The sequence below is a fragment of the Dermacentor silvarum genome, chromosome 1 (genome assembly GCF_013339745.2).
Source record: "Dermacentor silvarum isolate Dsil-2018 chromosome 1, BIME_Dsil_1.4, whole genome shotgun sequence".
NCBI lineage: Eukaryota > Metazoa > Arthropoda > Arachnida > Ixodida > Ixodidae > Dermacentor > Dermacentor silvarum.
In genome coordinates, this window is record NC_051154.1 from 337,553,884 (window position 1) to 337,566,658 (window position 12,775).

General features: G+C 45.1%; 1 long non-coding RNA gene across 1 annotated transcript; it reads left to right on the forward strand.

The window, feature by feature from the left end:
* Positions 1 to 2,038: 2,038 nt before the first annotated feature.
* Positions 2,039 to 12,233, forward strand: LOC125942313 (uncharacterized). The gene is made up of 4 exons (XR_007464994.1): positions 2,039 to 2,078; positions 6,173 to 6,247; positions 6,699 to 6,897; positions 12,027 to 12,233. It is a non-coding gene; the product is annotated as an uncharacterized LOC125942313 (long non-coding RNA).
* Positions 12,234 to 12,775: the final 542 nt, after the last annotated feature.

Sequence of the window (12,775 nt, forward strand, 5' to 3'; positions counted from 1 at the left end):
TATGTTTGGAAGCAATTACAGCAAGCTCTTCACTTGCAGACAGTTGTTCGGAAAGTTCAACCGTTTGAAAGAGGCTCACCACCGTCATCCATGGAAATTGAACTTCACGATTGTCTGCTGGTTCCCGGCTTCGGAGGCGAAAGTCGCCCTACACGAGAACTGTCGGCAGAGGTGAAGCTTGCAGCTTCGTCGTTGGACAAGGAAGGCCAACAAGCTGCGTGACTCCTAGCTCATTCATTATCTTGTTGTATTCCTTTCTTACGACTCGACATTTCCTCCACTTGGAGGGCATGATGAGCGAGAGGGATGAGTCAGATGCCGAAACTGCAATGCTGTAGCCCGTGCCGAAAAACACAAGACGACGGCGAGGCGAAAGCGTAGACAGCAGCAGTGCAGTGGGGCAGTCAGTCACAGCAAGGAGCAGCCGACCTGCCAACGCATGAGCCGAATTGAATCGAACCATGGAGGAAGAAACTTTTTTCCTGGAGGAAGAAAAATTTCTTCCTCCATGAAGGAAGTTTTTATAGCGATAGCAATTATATGAACACTTCAAGCAGATTTCTGCCGTCGTCGGCGTGAGATTCCGTATAGAGTCCAAGGGCGATAAAATCTTGCAACCAGGCGCAAGGGGAACTGGCGACGCAATCTTCCACGTGAAAGGAGCAAAGCGGGAAGGAAGCGCGGAAGGGAGGGGGGGGGGGCGGCTTCTACTCTGCCAACAAATGCGTTCATGTACTTTGCGCTTGGTTCTTTATTATGTTTGCGCCGGTACGGGCTGCCGGTGTTGTCGCGCGCACCGTATCTTGCAAGTGACCTCCAAACGGCTCTGACCTTTGTATGCTGTGCATTCGGCCGCTCAGTTTTCCCTTGAAGCGATAAACCGCACGAACCTTCGCTCGCTCGCTGCGGCAGCTGCGCTTGCTGCCAGCGTTTTGACAGTGGTTGTCTGCGGTCATCGAGTGTGATTTATTCATGTGTGCTTGTGCGCGCTGACACCACGCTTGTTAATTCAGTTAGTAGTGAATGTGTCCGACTTTATGCAGCCGATAAAGCTACTATCCCTACTCCGAATAGCTCTCTGCTAATTCGCTATCGCCATTGATGCTTCGCCTTTCGGGCGAAACTGCGACATTTTTTTCCCGTTCTTCCATGAAGCGAACGGATTTTTTAAAGGCCCGTTCGATTCGCCTGCACCACTGTGAACCAGTTCGCGCACCGATTCACGAAAAGCGCGGCACACGAAACAAATGCCGAAGTGCTGACCCGGTGCAGGTGTGTGTTTTGTCCGACCAATGTGCACGGCTTGCGTTAAATAGGTCTTGAGCTGCTGGTGTAATCGGCTTCGGATACATTAATATACCCGCGCTTGCCTAGACACGGCAGATAGCCGTAAGCTGGGTTTTAGCGGCACTTGTGCATGTGTGCTGTGTCGTCTGCTGCACTGCTGCTTCGCACCTGTACCACAGTCTATTAGAATATAAGGTATGTGTAGTGTACATTCTAGGACACTGTACCTGCACGACTGCACAAAGTCGGCACCGACAGTAGAAAGGGCGCAGCAAAATCGCGAACCAGCCCTGCACCTTTCCTGTATATTTTGAAACGAACGGCGGATTTCTCATAGGGTGTTCAAAGGCGCCATTGCTGCACCGCTGAAACGAATGAGCTGTTAATACAGGTGAATAGAACGTGTCAAAGCTACGTTCGATTGACCTACACCACCTGCAAACCGTAGCGAAGCAGCCGCTAGTACACTCTACAGCCACGGAAAGCCGGATTGCGGATCGAATTAATACAAACATTAGTATACATTTTTTTTCGCTTTTGTCATTCAATGATTCTGGTGCGACCCACGCGACTTGAACGCGCTTCTCGGTATGCTTGTTTTTATTGCGTATCATCCGCCGTAATTAATTAAATAATAATGTACTTTTGCACTGGCGAAAAAAGAAAAAAGAGAGCGTCAGTTCCTCGATTTCCTCTCTCTCCTTTCGTCCCGGAATTTGCGCCATCGCCATCGACGACAGCCTTGCCTTGTGCGCAACGTGGTAACCGAGGAGACTGAAGTCAACGTGTGCGTGAGTATGCATTTTTTAATACGAGAGTTTTCTTGTCGTGATTGTACCTTATGTGCATTCTCATCTACGGGTCAACGTCGTGTGCGAGTATTTGCGTAGTTAATGGCGCGTGCCAAATATGCAGCGAGGGCACGTGTGGCTAGGCCGATCGGTCGCGTACTACGTGCGCTCGAGATGAGTTCAATCATGCGCGCATGTTATATACTCCGGAATGGCAATTGACTAGACCGCTTTTTTGATGCAAAGAAAGACGCTGGGCGTAGATTTCATGCACGACTTGCACGATATAGCTACACTATAGATCTTGAATGAGGTCTGTCTGGGATCTATGCGCGTGTTACCCGGCCACAAGCACTTCATCTCCTGCATCGTTTAGGGCAGCGGAGTCTACACGCAACCGTGCCGGCCAGGAAATAAATTAGCCGTTTTCGCGAGAAATTCCGACGTCACTGCTGCGGTGGTGCCAAACAAGGCCATGTGGATTCTATGCGAACATTAAAGCACCTGAAAAATAATCTAAGAGACTTCTTTAGTGCTCGGCGTGGCCTAATGGCTCCCTGTTCGTTCAGTACGAGTGGTGCGTGTTAGTGCCACAATATGAGATCATGTAACACTTCGCTTCAGCCACGTGTTGTTCACAACTTAGCCTAAACTTTCACCGCCTTCCGCTAGCTTTGCTCTCCATGGGAGACGAGCTTAATTGTACCTCGTGCAAAAGGATACATGCTCTAATGAAACCGCCTAAGAAACATGCTCTAAGAAAGCTCCAGCCTTATGCAGTGGATCGACCACATGAATCAAACGGCGCATGTAAATAGCGGAGCGCTTGTGGCACACGTGGATCTTTAGCAAAACCTCTAAAACAGATTCGGTGCATAGAAAAAACTTCTCAATTGCAGCGTGCCCCGTAATAGACGCGGATACTAGGCGCAGAATGGCTCCTTATACGCGCGGCGATTCTGATGTCATGCCAGCTTCCTTAGGCAGAAATTATGAGATAATGTGCAGCAGTCAACACGCTTCTTGGCAAGTCATGAGGTGGTTTACGTCAGTAGTAATAGTTCTGCACCTAACTTTTGCACCAATTGCTTATTCGTGACAGTCGCGTTTCCACACAGACGATTTTAGGGGCGAAGCTCCTTATAGCGGCACCCGTTCCGTCCCCGTCGTCGTAGTAGTAGTGTGTAACCAGTCTGAGAAAAATGAGAAAAAAAATTTCGAAGTTGTGTCCGTAGCGCGGAATCGAACCAGGGACCCCTCGCTTCCGAGCGCGCGGCGTTAGCCCACTACGCCACGAAGCGCACATAGACACACGCACCACGATGGCAATAAATACCCAACATTAACGAAAGGCCGCGTTTCTAGCGTGTTTCTAACGCGTTTGTGCTAGCGCGTTACGGCCCGTGTAAGAAGCTGGTGTAAGACGCTGTGGCCTCTCCGCCTTACCTTCAACGCGTTTCGAACGCGCTGCCCAAGGCGGTGGCAAGTCAAGTTCAAGTCGAGGAGCGTTTATGAATACGGGGGTATACTCTCTCAGCAGTCATGTGATGGCGTCGGCAAACGTGGTGCACGTTCCGGCATGTGTAAATGGCTGCGTAAGACGCTGTGGCCGCTCCCCCTTACTAGAGAGTACTGCACGTTTCTAACGCGTTTGTGCTAGCGTCCCCTTAAGCGGGAGATCCGATGATTCCCTCCGGAGAAGCTCCGGAGGGAATATGCTGTGATTTTTGTTCTTCGTGAGACTGAAATTTCATTACATATACAAAATTCATGGGTGTTAAGTTTCGTTAAGTAGCTGGTCAGGGAGGTTTGCCGCATGTTGCCTGCTCCTGGAACATGTGGCAAACCTCCCTGACCAGCTGCTTTTTACAGCAGGCAGCGACACAAGTTTATGCTAGTGCTCTCGTTGCAGCAGGTCACATCCCCACAAGTGAAGGCAGATTCTCACTTTTTTTCTTCTAAAAGCACCAGGCAATTAACTGTGGTAAGTGTCATACTCAACGAAGGCGACCCCAAAATGTGATCGTTCTGCAAAATTTGAGCAAGAACAGTGCAGTGATGAGTGCAAAACCTTTTTTCGAACAGGTGCAGCGAAATTATTCAGCACCCTGTAGAAGTTTGACGTACATATCACGGCTAACCTTATGCTCGGCTGTCTTAACTGACTGTTGAACTTGTACCTTGAACTCGTATATACCAAGTAAATCAAAAGAGTAGTATTGTCATCTCATTCAAACAGTTTAAGTTCAAGATTATGAGTTTATGAGGGCAGTAACTGCAATGTATTGTTGCAGCCCTTTCACTGTCTCATGGCTGTATTAAGTGCTCATATGCTAAATGTACCAATTACTGTACCACGCTTTCCTTTTGTTTTGACCTAATATTGTGTCGCATTAATACGGTTCTTTTTTCTCGTATTATTGCAACAGCTAACATTGGATAAGTAGGAATGACATTGTGTTGTACCTAATCCTTGTACCTGTGACCACTACCCTCTGTAACAAAAAAAAACCTGATGGTATAGTGTCCCAGCTGTTATGTAACAAGCTTTAAAAATACACAGATAATTTTACACAAATAAAACCAAGTGCATGTTATTCAGAGTCCAGTTGAGAAATGGCCAGTAATTTATTAGCCCTTGGCACCTAATTAGTTATAGCTAACGCTTTTAATTTAGCCATCTATCTGTTCGGGTGTTGATCAGGAAGTTGTATGATATATTAGAGTGACATGCTTCTAGCAAGGTCCACATCGTGTTTTTTTTTCTCGTGGAGAGAAGCCTGCAAATATGAAAACTGCCATGCGTCAATGCACTCGTGTGCAAAAGGTTGCTGTGCCATCCAACAGTCTCAGCGGGGAAAGTTAACTGTCCTTTCTGGGGTTTTACGTGCCAAAACCACTTCCGAGGAGCTGTTCGGGAGCTGTTGGTGCATTGTGTAAAGAATATTTATGTTATTGTCAATGACAGGGCCAGCTTGCTTACCCACTAAGACAGTTTCAGGGCCCTGCAATTCCATGCACATGATCTTTTTCAAATTTCATGGGGTGAGGGGGTTCATTGCCGGAAAAATTAAGCACATAATGTGTTCCTCACTGGAAACGGTTTGTTTTGGTGTCACTTATGATGCTCATCTCCCAAATTAACATCTTGACAATTAGAACAAATAAAAAGTTGGCTCATTGCTTTGCTACTTGGATGACGTGCATCATGAATACTAGCACTTTTTCAACCAAACTCCAAAGAACATGCACTTTGTTTTGTTTGTGTAGACTTAACAGTAATTTATTGATGCAGAAGTACTTTTCTCTTTAGTGTCCCATTAAGACCACGGTGGTCAGGACCCACACAGTTCGTTTGCCTCCGTTTGTGTATGATGCACTCTGGTATAGCTGTTGAAAATGTTGCAATTATTGTTGACAAGCACCATTGTTGCACATACAGGAAAGTAATCAAGCCTTCGCTGTTTATTATTATGCATAATTTTCCCCCGCCTAGCTTGCAATGCCTACATCTGTAAAATTAGGAATAGCTTGAATATTAACAGCACTCTTGCCATTTTATGGCTGATATCTTGCAGGTGTAAACCTGCCTGAGAAGGTTGCATAGTTTGTTAAACATCTAACTTTAAAAACTGTGCATCAAGAGGCTTGCACCTTTTGGCCAGTTTGAATGTTGCCATCCCAAGGTATACCAAATGCAATCTGCATTTTTGCATTGAAAGGGGTTTGTAATAATAAATGATTCATTGTTTATTGAGATTTGCAGGTGCTTGACTGTCTCCGATATGTCATAACATTGACTGTTGGTGGCGGTGGGTGCAACTGAAAACTTGCAAAGAATATAAAAACTAAATCTTTAGTGGCATTCTACAGTTCCTGAGTTATGTTAACTTGTACCACTGATACTTTGACGTCATCAAAGCTGTGCCAGCTTGTTCACAATGTCTGCGCAGTTTGTTTTGGGCATTCACAGAGGTCACAAATATCTTATTCGTGACATTTGTCCGTTGAATGTAGCCTGCACAGCTTAACAGGTTGCTTGTCGTTCTAGTGTCTATTATAATCTGTTTTGAATATGTTTACTTTGTTCAAAGGCACTTATGACAAGGCAAAGAGGAGGGCCAAGAAGGCAGAATGCGAGTTGGCTGTGGACACCACGGAGCTGTCGGGTAATTGCTAGTGTTTTTTGTTTTTTTATGCTCATGCTTATGTGAAAGGGGAAGGCAAACTTGGAGCAGGGTTACATTTACAGAGCAGTCGCTCTGCCAACTGGGCTGACCAGGAAGCTAGAGGTGACAGCTTCAGGCTAAAGTGGCAAGTCGAAGTGCATGCAACAAAAGTTTTTTTCTGGAAAAGCTGCCGGTTTGAGGGGTTGAGTCTTATAAAAGATGCGACTTATAGACCAGAAAATATGGTACTCCCCATTACGACACAATAGAATGGTTCCACCTCTCCTTCTATTGCTGGAGGTACCCTTGAAAGTCTTTAAATACCTATGAATTTTTGTCACCGAGACCTGTACAAAACCTGATACTTTGCAATTACCAGAGTGCTCTGAAACAACCAAATATGCCATAAATCTACCGCTTCTGCTGTGAAGTAAATATTTTTGTGTTTCAGCGATGCTGCTGCGGGTGCAGCTGAGGCATGAAGTACGGGTCGTGTCTGAGAGGCTGGATGAAACTGAGCCTCTTAACAAGACCCGTGCAGTGTCTCAGCCTGCCTTGTCGACGGTGCCTCCAGTTCTTCCTGGGCTACCTGCCGACAAATTAAAGAATTAGAGGCAGCCGTGCGGGATGAGGCTGTGGCTGCCACCTTGGTTTGTACTGCCCTTTTATTTGTAATTATGAGGCTATGTAACATGTGGAAGTTCTGTGCTGTTTCATGAAACATGGTGTGGGTTCTATGTGAAGGAACTTTGCATCGCACACACTAAAGAGTTCATGGAAATAATTTGTTCCCTGCTGTATAGTTTCTAATGACATATTTGGACTGGACCTTAGTTTCCTTTACATGCATCTAAGCGTACACTAGTGTTCTTGCAATGAGACCTCATCGAAATGTGACCCTGACTGCCAGAATCAAATCTTTCACCTCGAGCTCAGCACCGCAACGCCATAGGCACTGAGCTGCCATAGTGGCTTGCTGAATCGGTGATTTCCAACAGCTCTCCATATAGATACATTCATGAAGGAGGAGTAAATCGTTAAGTTAATAAAAATCTATTGCTGATATAAAATACAAGCTGTGGCAGCTTTCTATAGAAGGACACAATGTAGAGCACTTGTGAATAAATTCTTTTTGTTAGACGAGTTGGCACATCGTGAATGATAAATAGCAGTGCAAACAAGTGGGACACAGTACAGGAAAAGGGGTGCAATGTTGTTCTGTATATACTGTATTTACCTCATTTTAATCTACAGTTATCTTTTCTAAATAATAGAGTTTGAAAATTGCATTGCAGTCGGATATGTAATGAAAACCACATTTGCAGCAAGTCTAGTGTACCTGTTGTCGAATTGCCTGATTGCACTAACATTTTTTTTTCTTGTGCTACAAGCCCATGAAACAAACTCCTAAACTATCCAGTTTCATGCAATGGTTTAAAGCATTTTCTAGAGCACTAGCAATTACTTTAAGAATGTAAACCCACATACCCTGTGGCCCCTGTTACTTTTTATTCCACTACTCAGATTTTTCTGTGCTTTGTTTTATCTACCACTATTCTACATTATGTAAGAGAATTTATGCCCTTCATATTGAATAAGTGAAATACCCTATTTACTTATGTAATGGACACGCTCGCATAATGAACGCACCCCCCAACTTTCGTCGTCAAAATTTCAAATTTTTTTTTCTCCCGCGAAATAACCACACCCTGAACTTGCTGCCGTGAAGTAGGAGAGACACAGTACAATGCGGCGTCCGATATGGCATTCAGTGGGTACGATTGTATCAGACGCTGAACTGTACGTGTGTCTCCTACTTTTATAGCGGTAGCATCATATGGACACTCCAGGTGCATTTTTGAAGTCGGCGCCAATGATCGCGGCTTTATCCCGCGTTGGAGGGAAGAAAGCGGGTAAGAAACGCGCCGTATTTCGTCGTGTGCATGGCGCCGTTGGGAGAGGAGGGAGGCGGCACAGCAACTGCACATTGCATGGCCAGGCGTGCCCTATCTTGAAAACGATCTGCGTCGGAGGCTGAGTCTAGGTGCGACGGCAGCTTATACTTTTGAGCGTACTCCGTTATCGCCGCTCAGTTTGCGTTGAAGTGATACATGGCATGAAGGTCACTTCGCTCGCTGTTGCTGCAGCGCTTCCTCACACCAGCATTTCGACTGTGAGTGTCCGCGGTCATCGAGTGTGATTGGTTCATGTTTGCCTGTGCGCGCTGACACCATGCTGGTTAAATTACTTTGGAAGTTTATACGGGCGATAGAACTATTATCCTTACTTTGTATAGCTCTGTGCGCATTTGCTATCGCAATCGATGGTTCGCCTTGCGGACGAAATTGCGGCTTTCTTTCAAACAAATCATTCAAAACAAATCATTCAAAATTTTACCCTGCATAATACACGCACACCCCACCCCCAACTTGCGCATATTTTCAAAGGAAAAAAGTGCGTTCATTATGCGAGTAAATACGGTATTGTAATGGGGGTGCCCTATTTTCCATGCCGTAATGACAAGGGTTGGGAAAGTTGGTCAAATTGCGAACAGCTCGAACCATTGTATTGAACATTCATGGCAAAAACACATGCTGGCCATAGAGAGAACATGGCCCCCGTGAAGGGGAAATAGCATTGTTTAATGTTTTTTCACCTTGGTTGCCATCCGTTTTTTTTGACAGGCTTTTTCCCACCCAGTTTAAACCCACAATGAATGTAATGCAGACCAAAATAGTGTTGTTGAAGGGGTTATATGTTCTGCCTTCCCCATGAAGCCTTGTTCACTGACATAGTCGTTGGCCATATGCCTGTTGTAGCTAAATGAAATCAATAATAGTCAGTGAACAAGGCTTCTGTGTAGAAGCCAAAACATCCTTTCGACAAGCAAGTCGAAGCAAGTGTCAAACCTTCCGATGTCTTACGTGGTCGCGTTCTGTGCCATGATGTTATGAGAGGGAGAAAGCTAAACGAAACCTGGCTGTAGAAAAACTAGTATAAATGAGGTATTTAGTGCACTCTGGGGTTTGCTAGTATATTTCTGGGGTTTTAGAGTCCGGAACCTTCACGTAAAGGGACAGACAACTGCTCGGAACATGAGAAAACCGCTTGTGCAAAAATGACCTATCCTACTGGTTAAAATAAGTCATGTTTTTCTCATTAAATGGGGATTTATATTTTAAATTCTTCCCCAAAAGTTGCGAAAAATGACCCTTGGCGCGCCACATGGCAAAAACATGAAGATGCATAAGTGGCCTGAAGAGGAGGGCAAACTGGAACAACTTGGTATTGATTCATGGTAAATAAGGAACAGCACACTGAAAACGTAGACGAAGGGAGACTTGACACACCACAAGTGCTGACTTTCAACTGGAAAACTTATTGAATGAACGAGTTTATGAACACTTGAGCTGTGCATGCACTTGCAAGGCAGTGAACAATTCATGACATGTACTCGTGGTTAGATCAGGTGATACTAAACAAGAATGAATTAAAAAAAACATCACACTGCTCGGCTGTCAACGATTTGCGGGGTCTAAAAAGGAAATTTCTCTTTCTTGGAAGACTATTGTAGGCTGACTAATGCAACCTGGTTCTGCTTTCTGTATTCTATAGGCCTCGCAAATTTCATGAGTCAATTGGTCTGTGTGGCGAAAATGATTCTCGGTCTGAGAGAATTCTGCAGTGCACCCGAATTGCCAAAAGCGAGGCGCAAACAGTGCATTTTGGCGCTCCCTGAGGCGCATGTTTACACACCGCCCTGATTGTCCCACGTACACTAGGCCACAGGTGAGGGGGTTGCTGTACACGATTGCAGTGGCGCAAGGCACACGCATATTAGTGTGCCTTACAGGGCAGACTTTTGCATTTTCACCTTTCTCCACACATTTTGTAACTGCTGTGCAGATGCTACCCACTTTCTGGCAATCTGCCATGCCACGATCCCCTCCGCCCCCCCCCTTTTTTTGTTTCAACCTGTGCAAACGCTAGTGTCCATAGGATGCTTCAACTTTTGCACGAACTTTCCACAAGACAGCATGCTATTGGCGTCTTAAGGAAAGCTTGTGCGAAGAGTAAAGTTTGGAGAGTAAAGATGCGGCACCAAGAAGCAAGCCGTTAGCCATACATCCACTAGCGTTCGCACAGGTTGAAGGGGGGGGGGGGATCGTGGCATGGTATAGATTTGTTTTGTTCTTTTCAGCCAGAAAGAAAGTAGGTAGCGTCTGCCCTGTAAGGCACACTAACATGTGTGTTTGCCTTGCGCCACTGCAATCGTGTACAGGATCCCCCTCACCTGTGGCCGAGTGTACGTGGGACAATCGGGGCAGTGTGTAAACGTGGGCCTCAGGGAGCACCAAAATGCACTGTTTGCGCCTTGCATTTCGCAATGCATTGCCATGACTGAGAGTGCACTGCAGAATTCTGTCGGACCGAGATTCTTTTTCGCCTCACAGACCAATTGACGCATGAAATTTGCGAGGCCTATAGAATACAGAAAGCAGGACCAGGTTGCATTAGTCAGCCTGCAATAGCCTTCTTAGAAGAAATTTCCTTTTTAGACCACGCAAATCGTTGACAGCGGAGCAGCACGATGGTTTTTATTTTTGTTAATTCATTATTGTTTATTATCACCTGATCTAACCACGAGTGCATGTCATAAATTGTTCACTGCCTTCCAGGTGTATGTGCAGTTCAACTGTTCATGAACTCGTTCACTCAATAAACTTACCAGTTGAAAGTCCGCACTTGGGGTGTGTCTACGTCTCCCTACGCTTTCAGGACACTGTTCCTTATTTACCATGAATAAAGGCCTATCACATGGCTTTCTATTATTGTATGGGTTTCATGGTATTCTTATTACTATTGAAATGCAGTCCACATTTTTCTGTTATTTTTTTTACCTTACAATATGCTGATAAGCCTTCGTTTGTAGTGAAAGTGGCACTGCCTTTGTTTTTGATGAGTTGGCTTGGTAAGTCTATCGACAGAATAATGATAACGGGGGCCAGGCAGCCATGATGTAGGTGTGTATTTGGGGGACAAACGCTGTACAAATGTAAGAAGGTCTGTACGACAATGCAAACTTATTGTACCAGCGTTATATCTTCAAAAGTGGTTGAAAAGGCCAAAATGTAGGCAGTTAACTGCAGTTGCACTCACTCCTGTGAAGCAGAATGATAGGCTGCTTTCACAATTTGCGAAGCTGCAGGTGCAAACATTGCTGGGGGTTAACTTTTGGTTACCACAAAACTACGTCTTTAAAAACTGGTTGTCAGTCGCTTTAACGCAAAATGTGAAGGTCTGAAAATATCATGTCGGTATGCCTTTAAGCTGTTTTGTGCCACACGTATGTAGATCTGGCTTTCCTGCACTCTAATGTCACATCCCCTAATTATGCATTGGGAACTTCCATGGGAGTAGAGTTGGTGCGCTTACAAGTGATAGTGAAAGCTGGGAGAGCTAGTTACTATGAAACATAGTTACTGTGCTAAGGGTTATGAAACACAAACATGAAATGCACAGAACAGACAAGACCTGATGCACTTCGTGTTTGTGTTTATTCCAGTAACGCTAAGGTGTTGTAGAGCACATTTACAATTAAAGGGCATTGCGTCACAAACCTCTTCAAGCAAAAATGTTTTGCTTTGCACTCAGCTAAAAATTCACTTCACTTGGCAATAAATTATATTCTGGTAGTATTGGGTAGATTTTTCAACTTGAAAACATTGCCGCATACAATGCTCATTTCCACATCTCTGGCAATTTTTGTCTTTTGCAGGGCAAGCACCTCCTGCAAATAGGAGGGAAGTCACTGCGCGAGGTGGCATCGTATGCCATGAAGGCTGTAATGGCGCACCCCGTCCAAGTTCTTTACAGCCTTCATAGCAGGAAGGGGAAGAGGGCATTCATCAATTTGAAGTTATGCCGGATAGTCACAGGTAAAGCTTCCTCAGTCATCCTTTTGCATTGTTGAAGTAATGTGTGTACAGCCGAACTCCTCTACAGCGAAATGGCTTGCATAACAAGAGGTTGTCCTTGCCAAAATCGTGTCTTTCATATAAATTGTCAACTTCTACAACGAAGAAATTTGGGCGTCCCTGTTGGCTGATTTCATTTTTTACAATGAAAGCCACATACTCAGTCACCACTGCCCTTGCAGAAATTGCGAAAGTGTGCTCTGCACTAGCACCAATGGCAGCTTAGGTGAATTGCTTGACGAGCATGCCGATGAATTGCATCACGCCAGGCAGCTTACACGTTTAGCATCAACGGGTGAGACAGTTGAATATGTCTCGGTTAGTAAAGACATGGTGTGATCATCACTGATGACGTTAACGCTATGTTAGGGTGAAAAAACAAGAATTTCAACGAAGGCAACAGGGATGAAGATCCTGTAAATGGATCAAGAATTTTCATGGCGGGGAAGGCGATAGCATTTAATTATCCACAGCATTACTTTGCGTATCCTGCATTTCGCCGCTGAGCATGCTGTGAACCTCGGATTCAATAAGGTTGGCTGCGGTTGCA